The 18,922-nt window shown below is 37.9% G+C and overlaps 1 protein-coding gene across 1 annotated transcript in view; it reads right to left on the bottom strand.

Annotated features, from left to right (window-relative positions):
• The window catches only part of il1rapl2 (interleukin 1 receptor accessory protein-like 2), a 554,898-nt gene extending 550,672 nt beyond the window's left edge, over window positions 1-4,226 (bottom strand). Inside the window, exon 1 of the mRNA XM_082178326.1 lies at window positions 3,766-4,226. The gene's annotated coding sequence lies outside the window, so the exon portion shown is untranslated. The remainder of the gene's footprint in view (window positions 1-3,765) is intronic.
• Between the last annotated feature and the right edge of the window lie 14,696 nt (window positions 4,227-18,922).

The raw sequence follows: 18,922 nt of genomic DNA, 5'->3' as shown, positions 1-18,922 counted from the left end.
GTTCAGCCCAGTTTCTGAACAGAGGGCATCATGTTCTGCTTCAGAATGTCGCAGTACATGTTGGAATCCATGTTTCCCTCAATGAAGCGCATCTCCCCAGTACCAGCAGCACTCGTGCAGCCCCAGGCCATGATGCTACCACCACCATGCTCGACTGTAGGCAAAACACAATTTTCTTGGTACTCCTCACCAGGGCATCGCCACACATTCTGGACACCATCTGAGCCAGACAAGTTTATCTTAGTCTCATCAGGCCAGGCCAGGACATGGTTCCAGTAATACATGCTCTTGGACAGGTTGCTTTCAGCAAACTGTTTTCTGGCTTTCTTATGAGCCAGCTTCAGAAGAGGCTTCCTTCTGGGACGACGGACATGCAAACCGACTTGTTGCAGTGTGCGGCGTATGGTCTGAGCACTAACAAGCTGACCTTCCGCTTCTGCAATCTCTAAAGCAATGCTGGCAGCACTCATACGTCTGTTTTTTTTAAACCAGCTTCTGCACCTGATGCACAGCACGAGGACTCAACTTCTTTGATTGGCCCTTGTGTGGCCTGTTCCGAGTGGAACCCGTCTTGGAAAATCTCTGTATGACCCTGGCCTGTACTGTAACTCAGTTTCAGGGTGTTACCAATCTTCTTATAGCCTAGGCCATCTTTGTGGAGAGCAACAATTCTAATTCTCAAATCCTTAGAGAGTTATTTGCCATGAGGTGCCATGTTGAACATCCAGTGGTCAGTATGAGAGAATTGTACTCAAAGCACAAATTTTAACTGCTGTAATACAAGATACAACAATTTGTATGGTCCTGTCAAGCAGACAAAAACCTGAAAATGATGAATAGGACATATGGCTTTGCATGGTTAAATGACGTACAGCTATTATCACTTACTAGGGTGTACTCACTTTTGTTGCCAGCTATTTTGACAATAATGGCTGTATGTTGAGTTATTTTCAGAGGACAGTAAATATATACTGCTATACAAGCAGCACATTGACTACTCTAAAATATATCCAAGTTTCATTTCTATAGTATTGTCCCTTGAGTAGATATACTAAAATGTTTGCTAAAATGTGAGGGGTGTACTCACTTTTGTGAGATACTGTGTGTGTATATATATATATATATATATTAGGGGTGTAACGATACGCGTATTCGTATCGAACCGTTCGGTACGAGGCTTTCGGTTCGGTTTTCGGTACGCATCACGTACCGAACGGTTCGTTGGACCATTTTTTCTGCCGACCAAAATTTCGTTATTTCAAATGAAGGCGCGTCGCGGGTGGCAAGCGCGCTCATAGAGGCTGGCGCGACCACAACATCAACTGGCAAACGCAATGTAAGGAACGAAACTGAGCTACTCTTATTGTGTTTGTGTGGACCGTTTATCAGTTTTGACCTGTGAAGCGGGACTCGCGAGCCCTATGTGCGAGCCTGATCAAGCAACACCACACAGCGCTAAGAGATCCAGACCAGTAAAGAAAGCATTTGAATTTCAAATGCTTTTTGAATTCGCTACTGAAGTAATAACATCGCTGCGAGATCTAGTGAGAAACATGCACATTTCTCTGTTATTAACGGATCAAACAGCGCTGACGTGGAAACCAGGAAGAAACATCGTGCCATGAATGAACTGGCCGGTGTCCACAGATCAGCAACATTCACCGTGGAATGGATTTGCTGTAGTAACACTAACTGCAAGGTATGGAAGTTTGTCAGGAATAGTGGGCTATAATGCTTTCAAGTAACATTACGTCTGTTTTATTTTGACATTATGAATACGCTGCCCTCAAATGTGAATCTGAACTAAAATAAACCTTTGTTTATAACTAGCCTACTACTACAATATTACATTTCATTTTGTCCAAGGAGCTGTTTTGTTTTATATGCTCATAGAAGAGTCAAGTATAGCTCCATTATTGCTCAGTAAAAAAAGCAACAAAAATAAATAAATACAAAAATCATACTTTATGTTAGTTTCATTAAATAAAAAAATAATAATAATTCAAGGAAATTTCTCTGGCATTTATTTATTTTTGCTGTAGCCTATGGAAAACGTACCGAACCGAACCGTACCGAACCGTGACACAAGTGTATCGTATCGAACCGAACCGTGAATTTTGTGAACCGTTACACCCCTAATATATATATATATATATATATGTATCTGCTGCTTTCCTCTAAAAACATAATCTATTTCTTAATGAGTGTAATAGAAAATGTGCAAATTATTAGTAAAGATCAGACTTAAGAGAAAAAGCTTAACCTCAAACTATTTAGTGTCAGTGAACAAGTCTGCAATTAAAGAGAAATTAAAACAGCCACAGGATACAATAACTTCACTTTTCTAATCCATTATAGCCAACATTTGCACCTGAAATTATGAAGCACTGCTGCTGTACATTAGAGAACAAACCATTAGTACTGCTTTCACGTCAGTCTTCATGTAGGCTACAATATTCCATCAGTGGTAATTAAAACACAAAATTAAGCAGGGAGAAACAGTGGAAAAAGCTCATTAATGGAGTTGCATTTCTTTGTTATGAATCAAGCCTAGAGTTTGTGGAGTAGCACAGTACAATATCCAGTCCTCTGCAAGATTTAAGTTTATCAACATTAAGGAAACCTACTGTAGAAACAGATCTAGTAGAACCGCATCAATGCCCAATCTGCCAGAAAAACGCTTTGAAAATGTGAGTCAGATATGAAATATTGCAATCTAGAGCTACTATTCCAAACAACTAACGTAAGGTAGGGTAAAGTAAGATGCATTCTGCAGTGTGTGTTGGGGGGAAATACCATCATACAAGCAGGATTCAAAAAGGCCTGCACAACTTACATAAACCCCAAAGAAATTTGGTCTGAAATGTATGTTGATGACATCACAGGAAATTCTAAAAAATTTAAATCTTTCTAAATCTTTATCTATAAAGCTCCATCCGTTACCTTTAACCACTCATTCTCTATATCAGCCTTTACCACAGAGAAACGTATCATGGGTAAAAAGCTTTATGAATGAATGAATAAATATATAAAGAAAAAGGAAATAATCAAAGATTGACTGTGGTGCAGAAGAACACTTGTTGCCATGGAATATCACCAAATGTTTATATCCCTGTTAAAGTGGCACTAATAGTATGTATGTCCTATCTCATATACAATGTGATCAACATAAAACCATCCAAGTTATATTGAACCTTATAATTACTGTCATGGTTACTATGGTAAATTTTATAAGACACATGCAGGCCTGTTGTTCATACGGTAAAATCATAATAAAATATTATTACAGCTCCTTCAATCATTGTAAGTAGCTTTCAAAAGCTTCCTGCAATGTTTTATTTATTTATTTATTATAATAAAGCACCACTGTAGAACAAAGTAATATATATGAAAACATAGTATCAACATATTTTTTACCGAATAAATCTGACTACACAAGGTTAAAGCTACAGTAGGTTAGATCAAACAGGAATGCACATTTCCACTTTTTACAGTGCAACAATATCCGTACAAGGACTATCTTTTTGGTGGTTACCATGGTGACTTTAATAAGGGCCAACCGTCCCTTACCAGTTAAGTATCCCATATAGTAAATCTCCAGACATTTATATTGCTATGCATTTAACATAACAGATCGCTATCAGTGTGGGTAAAGTAGTGCAAAATAAAAAATCTTGAGGTTAACAAAAAATAATACTGACGTATAATCCGCCACACGAGAGATACAATATAGTCAATCCATTTTTTTTCATATAGTCCACTTACCGGATGATGCTTAAGTGTTTTCACCCTCGCACGTCAGATAAACGAATAATCTTTGCGATGTATTTCCACAAGTGTATATCAGATGTACTTCATGAAGATGTGGTTTTTCGCGGGCAGAACCCGCAGATGAAATTAAACGAGATAAACTGAGGTGAACCGTAAATAGCGAGACGGTGTCAGTCAATATAACGATGCAGTTTGTCAAAGTCGCCAAAGTTATTTCTGCTGATCGTCATACATCATCTGCTCGACTTGTTCGTTTTTGACATCCACTTAGAACTTCCATCCTATCAGATTTTTTTTTAACCAGCACCTGGAGGATAACTGCCCCTTTCTCTGCTTTAGAGTGAATTCAATCCTTTGGAAGCGCCTCACACGTAATTCAGGAAGCAGCAGATAGATGGAGAGTTCAGTCGTATCACACACATGCGGTTACAGGGCTTTTCAGATCGACACACTACCATATTACTTCTAATAGGAATGCAGTATACAGTATTGGTGTCCGATTCACAAATGAATCATCTTTTGAACAGCTTTTTTAGTGATTTGGTTGAACCGATTCGCGCAGCATCTGTGAATCACTCGACAGTGAGGACGGCGAATAACACTTCATAAGACGCTGGATTCTGTAAGACAAGAATTGAAAAAAAAAAAAGGTGATTAACATCTGTATGTTATTAAAACTTGTACTGCAACATGACACGTAAAATTACTTATGCGAACTCTTTTGAGTCATCAAACGAATCAGGGTACCGTTTCTTTTAAACAAACAGTCCGAACGAACCGACTCGTTCAAACGTATAGGACCTCTATATAGCCTACTAGTAGAATTGTGTGTAGAATGTAGAGCGTTAGTTCTGCTGTCCTTCAGCTGTTCTTCAGCACTTAACTCTTCAATCCGTTTATTGGAAAACTCTTTTTAAGTATAATTATTTTCATGTATCTGTTTTGAACAGCTATAGAATGAGTGTTTGCTGAAATAGTTTTGCAGTGTTTTATGACAATATCCGAGTTAGCGCCTCCCTGTGGTCTATCACGTGTGTGAATATCCCTGGATTGAGTGTGGGTATTTTGAGACTTTCCTGATCACAAAACACACGTGGATCTGTCCATTTGAGCTTAACCAATCAAAAAAAGACTCCCTTGTTTGAGAGTAGGTGGCTGCAGTAAGTGGAGGAGTGAAATAAATGCAATCAAGATAGTTCTCACTTCTCGTAGGATTAGCCACCTATGATATCAAAGGCAGATATCGCGTGATTCATGCTCATGTTCTTTGTTACTAATAGGGTAAGACGGGTAAGATGCACCCCGGGGCACTGTTTCTCTTGACCATAGATGGCACAAAATCTCCTCTCAACATCTGATGAATGAATGTGCTCTTCTTAATTTTCTAATTTCATCTAAATATCAACATTTGTGAAATTTAGTCAGTCAAAACGTTTTTCACGTTAACCATGTAGGCTAATTTAATTTTGTGTCTCTGGAAAATAGTGATATGTGTCGTATTAGGCCTATGCTTTTTGGGTCCATTTGTTAAATCGGCATTTGTGGACATGTTTTGTTTTTCTTATTGTATTTCATGGGGTTATTATTCATTTCCATGAGTTAGATGTAGGCCATGGCTTACATTTTAGATATCTTTGCTATTCATTAGGCTAACTGAGTGAAATCATATTATTTATTAGAATGGGGGTGACAGAAATTTTAGGCTACTTCTTTTTAGGTTTACTTGTTTTAGAGCTACTTGCTACTTGTAACTCATTTTAACTCATAATAACAATAACACATTTTTCATTAGACTACAATTTTTTAACATTTTATAATTATTGCAGTCATCAAAACTGATGACATCAAAAATAATTATGTTGACCAAAAATGTTGAAAATAATTACCTTTGTAGTGAAGTGTCAGCTTTGGTTCAAAGTTCAAATAATTTCAACCATAGACTGTAAAAACCATGTTGTTTGTCCCTGCATAAAGCATAATTTTTGAGTGAAATTGTTGAATGAATGGTCAGCTGACTAACTCACTCATAAAGACAGTCTCTTGCCGCCACCTACTGACGTAACAATGCACTGCACTGAAATCTTTGAAAAATCCCTACCACCACTAACACAGAGACTGACCATCTGTCTAGTAACAATTTATCATTTATTTTTTACAATTTAACATTTCACATTTTTTAAATATCTAATTGCCTGCTTTCCAAAATTTAAACACAAGTTTTTGGAACAAACATAACACATAACACAAAACATAACAAAAGTGTCACATCAATCATCTGACTAAATTCTACATTGATAAATAATGGATTTACATGGATTTACATGGTCACATTATGAAATAAATGGCACCCCTAGAAATTCTTATGAGTAAAATATCTCTTAAATGTATTCCCATTCATCTTAAAGTCGACATGAAATCAAAATTGACCCTATTTACTTTGTTAGCACATATTACTAGTCTTGTGGTGAACAATTAATCCGTGCAAGTTAATACACAGAAAAAAATTGTTTGCCGTGGTAATCTTTAATCAAAATCTGAAAAGTTACTTCCGGTCTGGAATGGCGTTCCTTCTCTGATGACGTCAGTTTGACGGCTTGGGTTGAAAACACTTAACCACTCCTCAAACTGTTAGTCTGCTATGAGCAGAGATGGAGAGGAGGAGCGCTGAAGTAAAACCCTGCCCTCTGTTCAATATTCCGTTTCACTTGGAAATATGTCACAACACTGGAGAAAAGTCGTTTGCAACTTCCGGTTCACAGGGACTTTAAAAAATGTTTATTTATTTTTTTAAATAGCACACTGGTGACTAGGAACATGAAATTGTCCAGCCATGACTTCTTGTTTCACAGGAGTATAAATATGAGGAAACACAAAGGCCAAATTCCCTTACTCATCCATCACAATGAGTAAAGAATATAGTTCTGATGTGCAGCAAAAGATTGTTGAGCATCACAAAATAGAAAATGGCTGTAAGAAAATAGCTAAAGCATTGAAAATAATCATTTCTACCATCAGGACAATAATTTAGAAGTTCCAATCAACTAAAGATGTTACGAATCTGCCAGGGAGAGGACGTGTGTCTATATTGTCTTAATGCACGGCGAGGAGGATAGTTTGAGTGGCCAAAGACTCTCTGAGGGATCACAGATGGAGAATTGCAGAAATTAGTTGAGTCTTGGGGTCAGAAAGCCTAAAAAATATATCAAACTGGACCTACATCACCACATGGGAGGGTTTCAAGAAAAATCCTCCTCTTTCATTCAAAAAAGCTCGAGCATATTCAGTTGTCAGACACTATTGGAACTTCAAACAGGACTGGTTTCTGTGGTCAGATGAAACAAAAAATATTAGCTTTTTGGCAGCAAACCCACCAGATGGGTTTGGTGCACATGAGATAAAAAGTGAAATTTTGGGCCTATTTTTCTGCCGGAGGTCCTCGACTTCTTGTTCAGATACATGGCATCATGGATTCTATCAAATTGCAACAGAAAAAAATCAAAACCTGACCACCTCTGCTAGAAATCTTATACTGGGCCGTGGTTGGATCTTCTATCAGGACAATGATCCAAAACAAACATTAAAATCAACAGAAAAATGGGTCACTAAGCACAAAATTAAGCGTCTGCCATGGCCCTTAATCATCCATCACAATGAATAAAACCAAAGAATATAGTTCTGATGTGCAGCAAAAGATTGCAGAGCTTGACAATCCTTCACTGAGCTTCACTGAACCAAAAAAAAAAAAAAAAAAAGTGTGGTGAACTGAAGAGAAGCAGCACTAACATGGACCTGGGAATTTGAGAGATTCTGTATGGAGGAATGGTCTCTGATTTCTTGTCAGGTGTTCTCCACCCTCATTAGGCATTATAGACGAAGACTCAGAGCTGTTATCTTGGCAAAAGGAGGTTGCAAAAAGCATTGAATAAAAGGGTGCCATTAATTGTGGCCAGCAAAAAACATTGGAGAAAAACATTTATTTCATAAAGAGATTTTCCTCACATTTTCAATTCTTTTATATTCAAAACTCAATGAAAAAACTTTAGTTTTTTAATTAAAGGTCAAAAGGAATAACAATGCAAATTTATTTTTACAGACTTCTTTGTTCATTTTTACCAAGGGTGCCAATCATTTTGACCATGACTGTATATTTCATCTTATTATGCATAATAGTTTGGAAAAGAAAATATTAAAGAAAAATTATCCACCAAAAATGATGTATGACCCTTGACCTCCGCTTCCCCTGTGGTCGTATACAGTCCATCTGTTTTCTAATCAGGATGTGATTGTGCCAGGTTGTTTTTCCATATGTTATGACTTGTCCCTGGATCTGGAGGCACCTGTCAGGAGGCTTCACAACTCTGCCTTGCCTGGTAGTGTACTGCTCAGCTGGCAACGTTTGCCTAGCAGTCCAGAGTTCTGCAGGTGATGATTGGGATGAACTAGCACAATCATCAGACTTTGGCTCTTCGACACTTACTGGCTCTGATATCTCAGTCCATTGATCCTCGTTAAGCCTGTGACGGGGCTCATTGGCAGGTGCTGTGCTCTTGTGAAGATGCTGAATGTTGTGGTACTCTCTACTTCCACAGTCCACAATATAATATCTTGTAGCACAATGTGATCTCACCACAACTCCAGGAGATTACCTGTGACAGCCTGGATGTGGTTGCATCCTCACTTCATAGTAGTAGAACTTCTGAATGCTTTTACTTTCGCCTAGTCGCCGCTTAACTTTGAGGGGATCATACGCTGCTGGCTTGAGCAGCAGACGAGCGGCAGGCAGGTTGTTACAGGTCCATCTGCCCATCAGCAGTTGAGTTGGTGAAAGGCCTACTGACTCTGTCGGCGTCGTTCTGTAGTCGAGCAATGCAAGGTGTTTGTCTAGTGCCTTGCACCAGAGTTTCTTAACAGTATGGACTGCACGCTCAGCCTCACAGTTGGAGTGCGGCGTGTGAGGGGACAATGTTTTGTGCATGATTTCATAACTTTGACAGAAGTCCTTAAGTCAAGTCACATTTATTTAGGCTACGTCTACATTAATCCAGAGACATTTGAAAACAGCGTTTTCGTTTATAAACGTTCTCCGCCCACACTAGCGTTTTCAGACGTTTCAGTGTGGATGAGAAACTTTTGATAAACATGAATATCTATTGGTACAATATGCGTCACATGACTAAATTTACGTCATCGGTTTTAAATACCACCGGTTTCACAGTCCACACTACAACGTGAAAACAGCGTTTTCAAATGTATCCAAAACGGCCAAAACGGAGAGAAAAATATACGTTTTCAAAAGAAAACGTATTAGTGTGGACATGGCCTATTCGGTTGTTAAGTCGTGACGTAACCAATACTCTTTCCGGGTCCAAAGTCCAGGTCCTCTCTACCTACCTACCGCTTTCGCTGGTGTTTTGGTTATTATTGAGTGTTTTTACAATGCCGCAGTGCTGTGTCTCGTGTCCCGAGCTAACTCACTTCAACCTCGTAAATCTTCTTTTTCATTGAGGACTCTACCCTTAATTATGCCACCTGAGTGATGAGCTACACTAACCACTCTGTTGGTGTTAAAGGAATTTAAACCCTTTTTGACCGCCAAGGGTGCCTCACTAAGAAGGACGTGATCGTAAATAAATTTACAGGTTCCACCGTTGTTATTTCTGGACCGCTTGGGACCCAAAACGTCACGCGTGACGTCAGACTTAACAATCGGATAGCGCTTTTTACAATACAGATTGTTTCGAAGCAGCTTTACAGAGATAACAGGAATATGCAACAAAGTTTGTTTCCAGAAGAAAATAGCATCACAGTCCAGCTTAAGTAAGTTCAGTGATGTTTCATTTTGTTGTCAAAAAGTTATTCATTTAGTTCATTTAGTCTTTAGCCCTCATGTTTGTAGGCTATTGTCAGTGTAACTGCTGTTGGTGAGTTCTGTTTAAAGGAACACTCCACCGTTTTTTTCATATTAAACTATGTTATTCCCTTAACTAAGACGAGTTGATACATACCTCTCTCGTCTCAGTGCGTGCACTTAATCGCTCTGGTGCACGGCAACACTTTGATAGCACTTAGCTTAGCCCAGTTCATTCATTAGGGACCAAACAGAGATGAAGTTAGAAGCGACCAAACACCTCCACGTTTTCCCTATTTAAATACAGTTACACGAGTAGTTACACGACCAAGTATGGTGACACAAAATAAAACGTGGCGCTTTTCTAAGCGGGTAAAAAGGATAACTATAATGTATGGCAGAATAGCACTGGAAGCACTTCGACTCAGCGCAGTAAAAAGTCACGTTGGTTCTAATGACAGAAGTGAGAGGGAGAGGGGGAAAGGATTTTTCAGGCGTGACTTTTTACTGTGCTGAGTCGAAGTCAAGTCAAGTCAAGTTTATTTGTATAGCGCTTTTCACAATACAGATTGTATCAAAGCAGCTTCACAGTATTACATTTAAATAATACAACAAAGTTTATTTCAAGAGGAATTTATTGATTGATAAAATTAAATTAAATATCCCCAAAATATCCCCAACTGAGCAAGCCAAAGGCAACAGTGGCAAGGAACCGAAAAACTCCATCAAGTGACCTAATGGTGTCCTAAAACTCCATCAGGTGACCTAATGGAGAAAAAAAACCTTGGGAGAACCCAGGCTCAGTCGGGGGCCAGTTCTCCTCTGGCATTTATGAGCTAGAGGCCGGATTGTAGTTTGAACTGTGGGATTATATGAATGCCTGGCTGAAGAGATGCGACTTTAATCTAGTTTTAAACTGGGAGAGCGAGTCTGAGCAACGAACAGTATCAGGAAGACTATTCCAGAGTTTTGGAGCCAAATGTGAAAATGCTCTCCCTCCTTTGGTGGTTCTGAATATCCTAGGTATGACCAAAAGCCTTGAATTTAGTGATCTTAAAGAGCGCGATGGATTATAGGGCGATAGAAGATCCGTTAAATAGACTGGAGCTAAGCCGTTTAGGGCTTTATAAGTCAGTAGCAATACCTTGTAATTAATACGGAACTTTATAGGTAACCAATGCAGTGATGATAAAATCGGTGTTATATGATCATATTTTCTTGATCTCGTAAGAACTCTAGCGGCGGCATTTTGGACTAACTGTAGCTTGTTTATTGAGGATGCAGGACAACCAGCTAATAAGGCATTACAGTAATCCAGTCTCGAGGTCATGAATGCATGAACTAACTTTTCTGCATCAGAAACTGATAGCATATTACGTAGCTTAGCAATGTTTCTAAGGTGGAAAAAGGCTGTTTTTGTAACATATGAAATATGATTTTCAAAAGACAGGTTGCAATCGAGTATAACACCCAGGTCTTTTACTGTAGCGGATAAAGTAACAGGACATCCTATGATGTTAAAGTTGTATTGTGCGAGGTTTTGTGGGCGGTTTTTTGAACCGATAAGTATTACCTCTGTCTTGTCTGGATTTAATAAAAGAAAATGACGCGTCATCCAATCTTTTATATCTTTAACACACTCTGTCAATTTGGAAAATTTAGCGTTTTCATCCGGCCTTGATGAAATATATATTTGAGTGTCATCAGCATAACAATGGAAACTAATTCCATGTTTCCTTATAATATTTCCAAGTGGCATCATATATATTGAAAATAACAGAGGGCCTAACACAGATCCCTGCGGCACTCCATAGTTTACTGGAGTTATGATCGATTTTTCTCCATTTAAATAGACAAAATGGTAGCGGTCAGATAGGTATGATTTGAACCAGCTTAGTGCTTGTCCTTGAACACCAGTATAATTTTGTAGTCGATCTAAGAGTATTGTGTGATCTATAGTATCGAACGCAGCACTAAGATCAAGTAAAACTAGTATTGAGATACAGCCTTGGTCAGAAGCTAAAAGTAAATCATTTGTGATTTTAACGAGCGCAGTTTCAGTGCTATGATGCGGTCTGAATCCAGACTGAAACTTTTCATAGATATCATTTTGTTGCAAGAAAGAGCCCAGTTGAGCGGACACCACTTTTTCTAATATTTTAGACATAAATGGAAGATTTGAAATGGGTCTATAATTTGCTAGATTATTATGATCTAATTGCGGTTTCTTAATGAGAGGTTTTATAACTGCCAGTTTAAATGTTCTTGGAACATGACCTAGAGATAAAGACGAGTTAATAATATTGAGGAGAGGCTCTTCCACTACAGGTAACACTTCTTTCAGTAGTTTAGTTGGTATAGGATCTAATAAACATGTTGTTGTTTTAGATGAAGTGATAAGTTTATTTAACTCTTTTTGTTCTATAGTTGTAAAGCACTGTAATTGTTCTTGCGGGGTGATAATTGAAGCTGAATTATAAGGCGCGATTGAAGATTGAACGTTTACAATTGTGGTTCTGATGCTTTCTATTTTCTCAGTGAAGAAGTTCATGAAATCATTACTACTGAACTGTAACGGGATATTTTGTTCGGGTGACGTCTGTTTATTTGTTAGTTTAGCCACGGTGTTAAATAAAAACCTTAGATTATTTTGGTTGTTTTCTATTAGTTTGCGGAGGTGCTCAGCCCTGGCCGCTTTTAGGGCCTTTTTATAACGTGACATACTGTCTTTCCACGCGATTCTAAAGACCTCTAAATTAGTTTGTTTCCATTTACGCTCTAAAATACGGGTTTCTCTCTTTAAAACAGAAGTGCTCCCAGTGCTATTCCGCCATACATTATAGTTATCCTTTTTACCCGCTTAGAAAAGTGCCACGTTTTATTTTGTGTCACCATCTGGTTTTAAATCCTGTCACAGTACTGAATCGGGTCTTGTAAGAGTTTTAAACTATATCATGTTAACCACTGACTCTGGGCAGTCTAGGGCTCTGGTTCTGTAGACCTCAGTTCTGCCTTTGATTTAGTCAACCATGATACTCTTACATCTTCGTGGCACAGTATTACAGTGGTTTCGGTCATATCTCTCTGACAGGAGGTATGTGGTCAATATTGGACACCATTCCTCCTCTGAAATACACTTAAGTTCTGGTGTTACCCAGGGTTCAATTCTTGGTCCAATACTGTTTTCCCTTATATGCTTCCACTAAGGTCTATCTTTAACAAGTATGGGGTCTCTTTTCATTTGTATGCAGATGACATTGTGTTCGGTTCTAACGAACACTATGTACACGATTTTGAACTTGCATCTTTGTCACCTTTTAGACCCTTTTTCAGTTAGTAAACATGATGATGTTTTTTTGTGGGCGGAGCTTAGGTGGAGGCAAACCGATTCCTCTGGCCGTTTCATTAACGCTAATTAGCAAGATTTATTAGCTTTTTTTTTTTAACAATGACTGGAGAAAATTCGATTTTATCTTCTTAATGTGTAAGGTCACTCACTGTCCAGGACCGTGATTGTTATTTGCAAAAGTTCATTTTAACGGACAGAACTAGATTGGCCGACCCATACACGCTCACTTCAATGGATGGACGATCTGACAGGATTAACGTTACCTTCGGTTGAGGGGCTTGACATCTTACCGAGCATAAAGAGAAACTGAGGGCAAATAAATCTTTAGATGCCTATAGCTATGTGCTGAATGGTCACGTACATGACTTGTGTGGTACAATCCGAAGTTCTGCCTAGTCAGCGCCAAGGCCAGAAGACGACCATGTAAAGAGTGACATTACAGTGCAATTTTAAAGATGTGAATATTTTCTAGAAATAAAAATTCCAGACACAGCAAATACATTTTTTAACTTTCTGTATTTGATTATTCTTTCTTACCAGGTTCTTCAAAAAGTCTAGTCACAATCAATCACAACAATGCATACAATCATAGATTATTCACAAATAACCACAATAGTTTAGAAAACATTATGCGATTACATTTCAAATTGGAGCCTGTACTCCGTCGATTATTGTACCCAACAACACAATACCCAACAAATATCAAGATGACATTTTAAGCTCATGTAGCCGAATCTGTGTTGGTTTCAATTGGCCACCTCCAGTTTTCCCTTTGTTTTGCCTCCAGCTAATGCTGTGACGTAATTGTGACGTCGGCGCAAAAAGGGTCTATAGTACTACGTGTGTCAGAAACTTGGGTGTTTGGTTTGATAAAAATCTTAAAACTGATAAGCAGATAAGTACTGTGGTTAAGTTGTGGTTTTGTCATCTTCATCTTCTGTCAAATGCGAAACCATTTCTGTCCCTAAAGAAATTGGAAACGCTTATGCATGCTTTCGTAACATCTCGACTGGACTGCTGCAACTCATTGTATGGGGCAGGGGGCACCCAGTCTTATGTTTCACGTCTACAGTTAGTTCAGAATGCACCGGCTAGGCTTCTTTATGGAAAGCGTTTATGAGTCTGTAACGCCAGTCTTGATCTCACTTCATTGGTTGCCGGTCAAATATAGAATTGATTTAAAAATTCGTAATGAGGCACCACAGTCCTTATCAGATCTGCTACATCCCTACACTCAGTCAAGGTCACTTAGATCTGCTACTTCTGGACTATTGCAAGTTTCCAGGACAAGACTAAAAAATAGAGGTGATTGTGCCTTTTCTGTTATCGGCCCTAATCTATGGAATAGTCTCCCGGTTCATATCAGAACTGCCCCAACTTTATCTATTTTTAAGTCTACTCTTAAGACTCATTTATTTTCTTTGGCGTTTAATATATCTTGACTTGCTGTTCATCTATTTTACAGCTTGTGGTTTATTGTGTTTTATCATTTGGAAATCTTTTTTTTTTTTTTACAGCACTTTGGTCAACTTCGGTTGTTTTTGTGCTTTATAAATAAACATTGTATTGTATTGTATTGTATTGTATTGTATAGAGATTATTTGTTTTATTCTCATGTTCATAAATCATACAATAGAATTGATTACTTTTTGGTAACTTCCGAATTGGTTTCTAATATTAGTAATACTAAATTTCTATACGAGATATATTAATATCTGATCATAGCCGAGTTTGGTAAAGTGAAATTACTGTTGGCGTTTTAACCCAATGTTAATTAAAGACTCAACTTTTATATCATAGTTTTTTGTGACTAATGACAATGGAGAGGTTTCAGATTTAATTTTGTGGGATACTTATAAAGTTTCATCCAAAAAAACAGGCTTCAAGTAGTCGGCTTTGGAAAATAGAGGAAACTCTGCCAGTACTCGAACATGCAGAGTGTCTGACTATAAGGCTGACTATAATAAAAATTGAATTCTATATTCCATTTTCTATCCTGAATGGACAAATAAGTAACCTTCTCCTCAAACTTAAACAGAAGAATTTTGAGTTGGGAGATAAACCTGTAAGGTTGCTTGGAAGGTAATTGAGGGGAGACCCGAAGCCCTAAACTTATACTTAATTTTTTTTGGTCCAGAAAGCTTATTTTATTTCATGTTGATAATATTTTTGTCTATTTTTTAATGCAATTTTTTGAGAGATTTATATATATATATATATATATATATATATATATATATATATATATATATATATATATTTATTTATATGTGTTTGTATGTATATATATATATATATATATATATGTGTGTGTGTGTGTGTGTGTGTGTGTGTGTGTGTGTGTGTGTGTGTGTGTGTGTGTGTGTGTGTGTGTATATGTATATTTTTTTTTTTACCTTTACATGACTAGATTTAATCAATAATAATACATAAATAGTAATTTAGTCATTTAAGCACATTCCTCACATTCTTTCAACTTAAATTCAAAATAGCTCACAATTTCATGCATAAACCTTTTGATTCAGCTCAAAATGTCTTACATTGGGTAAAAAAATAAAATATATATATATATATATATATATATATATATATATATATATATATATATATATATATATAAATAACATGATATTTCATGACTCTAGCCACTAGATGGCCTTATAGCACTATTTGGAGCAAATGAGCGAACAGCTGGGTCCTAAAATCAGTTTCTCTTCAGTATGCATTCAGATACACATGTAGACATTTTTAGCATTTTTTGTTAGAATTTTTAGGCTTTTGTACTGAAGCATTCCTTGCATTCCATTCCATTCCTTGCATTCCATTCAAATTGACCCGCGAGGGAAGGATTTGTTACTTTTTTAAATTTCAACCATGAAACTTCTCGAATCCATTTTTTTTTTTTTTTTTATGGTTCAACCCTGCTGAAAAAAACAATAGAAACCATCACAGAATTGCTAATGGTTTTAATGGTTGTATTGGAAACTGTATTGGTTTTAATGGAAACCGTAATGGTTCTAGTGGGTCTCTATTGGTAATTTGTTTTCTTCTATTGGTGGCATGTTTTGTCTATTTGTCTGTATTGGTTTTAATGGAAACTGTAATGGTCCTAGTAGGTCTCTATTGGTAATTTGCTTCCTTCTATTGGTGGCATCTTTTTTCTATTGGATACCATTAAGGACCAATAAAACACCTTTGGCAAGGTTACATGTTCTACTGGACACCAGTATGAACCATTAAGACTCCAATAAATTTAGTGTTTTCTTTGGTTTGATGATAATGCTTTAATGTACATATACACATAGTTAATAGGCTAGATGCAGATTATTTTTTTACAATTATTACAACAAAAATATATTTAAAAATTACTTTTGTATTATTATTTTTGTTTATGTTTTGAAGTAGGTAAAATCAAACGTTTCTCCAAATGGAAAAAAAAAATCAAATAGCCTAAAATACTTGGCTATTGCCCGCCACTATACGTAAAGGACAAGCGGGACAAGCAGTCAGTTGAATTTTATTTTATTTAGACACGTTTTCGACTTTAACAACAGCGAGTGAAAATTCTTGCAGTTTTATTGCACTTAAGTACTGCCTACCAGCCCATTCTCGAGTTATTTGCTTTAATTACTGGGCCGAGACAGCAACTGTTTGAAAGATATAAATAAAGGGATTCAGTTCATAACCAGCGGACAAGCGGTCAGTTGGTGGAGACGGCAAGAGCGCGCTAGTTGTTTCTTCTGAAATACCCCGTTCTCCCGTTGTTCAGTGTTCTATTTGACTCGAGGTAAACCTATCCTCGAATCTCTGCTTACTTTTCATTTTTAACTTTCTAATTGTATTTTATTTAGACACGTTTTGACTTTAACAACAGCGATTGAAAATGATTGCAGTTTTATTGCACTTAAGTACTGCCTACCAGCAGCTACCATCGACTCTACCTGCGCGACTCCACCGAGCAAGGACACCAGAAAGGCACTTAAGTATCTCCTTCTCCCTTTCCTTTCCCACTTTTATCTTATTTTCACCTTACTCAACATGTGCTTTCAATACTCCTACCACTGCTATGCTGATGACACACAGCTCTTCTTCTCATTTCAACCAGATGATCCCACAGTAGCTGCACGGATCTCAAGCTGTCTGGCGGACATCTCGACATGGATGAAGGAACATCACCTGCAGCTCAACCTGGCAAAGACTGAGCTTCTCGTCCTCCCTGCCAATCCGTCTCTACAGCACGACTTCACTATCCAGCTAGAATCATCATCAATCACCCCATCAAGGTCGGTCAGAAATCTTGGAGTGATATTGGATGACCAGCCGCAAGACTATGCCGAACTAGTTATTTAAAACACTTACATCAGGTTGTTTTAAAGATAAAGATAAAAAGGAGTGAATCAAATATAATACTTTATGAAAGCCAAAATAGTACAGAAAAAGAATGGCTCAAGAACGGCTCAAGAACATTTACCTGCCATTTACGTTTGTTGCCATACATACTGCATTTTACTTACAAGCACTTGTACATACAAAACATCTTGAGATAACATAACTTGACTTAACATCAGCCAAACACACACACGCGCCTGGCAAGGGTTTGTACTAGTCCCTCTCAAAAATGTTTGGAAAACTGCAAATGTATAGTTTGTCTTCCACTTTGATACACATGCATTTACCCTGAAGGCAACTAACAGGAACTAATTCTGTCTTGGATGATTCCCAGCATTGCACAATGGAAATGTGTGGAACAAAACCACAAGGTTGTGGTAGTGGAAATACGGGAGCTACCTTAAATGTTGTTAATAATAATGCTATGTGATCATCCGTGTCAGAGAAAGAAATAATTTTATCGATTACCCCACATGTTCCATCTGTTAGTTTCACATAGCTTTCATCTCGTCTCTGAGATAGGGTGTAGTCTCTGCTAGTATACACCAGACCACCTTTGATCATGCGCTTGTGCACTACAACTTCATCAGGTATGCACACGCGAGAGGCACAGAAGGCAGCCCGTTCTTCTTGTGTAACAACATGCACGCTCCCATTGTCAAGTAGCGTAGTATTGTCACATTTGACAGTATTTTGGACCCTTGGGTACTTGTTCAAATCAGAACAGAACTGTAACACCTCTTCTTTCACTGTGTACTTGGATGAGAAGTAAGGAATTGATCTAAACAGAAGAAACTTGGTAACTATCTGATTAGCCACTCCTTTTGTTCCTTTTACCAAAGTCAGGAGTTTGCCATTTGCATTCTCGAAAGGAAATGCAGAATGTGTCCACAATGGGCCCCACAACTTGACTGACTTGGCAAGATGACTGAGAAGGTGAATGTTAAATGTCATCTGTGACTCGCCATATAAAATCTGAAACCTGAACATGAAGTCAAGCAACAAGATCTCAGCTCTGTTGATTTCACAAGGTTTTAGTTCATCCTTCAGTAGCAGATAAATGGCTGATACAAGTAGGCCAAGATGTTGCAAGTACTTTTGGGGAAGAAGTCCTTCAAGACATGGTAGGCTGTAGAACAGGAGCCAGGATCGCCACTCAGAGGCTTTCCAGTGCACCCTATCTGACAACCCTCTAGGCAGTCGAGTAATCAGGTGTGGAGGTTGGATACCAACAATTCTAGCATCGATCTCTCTCAAAGTGGCAGGTCTGCCTACATAATATGGCTGTGTGGATGAAGAACTTTCAACCAGGAGTCTAGTAATCTGTCTTGAAACCCCCAGTAAGACTGCATGCATGTAGTCTGGGACAAAACCCCAGACAACATCAAAGTATGGCAAGTTGATTAGTGGAGAAGGACCCTTTACGCCCCTAATATTTGTCCCACCTTCTACAGCCAACTCCATATCCCTAACCATTTCCTCATTTGTTCTGTCACAATATTCTTCTTCTGAAACTGGATACTTTACTACCCTATCAACCAGCTTCCCAGGATGCAGACAGAATC

This window comes from Leuciscus leuciscus, assembly GCF_965113295.1.
Source record: "Leuciscus leuciscus genome assembly, chromosome: 8".
NCBI lineage: Eukaryota > Metazoa > Chordata > Actinopteri > Cypriniformes > Leuciscidae > Leuciscus > Leuciscus leuciscus.
The sequence above is the reverse complement of the archived record's forward strand: the minus strand, read 5'-3'. Positions and strand labels throughout refer to the sequence as shown.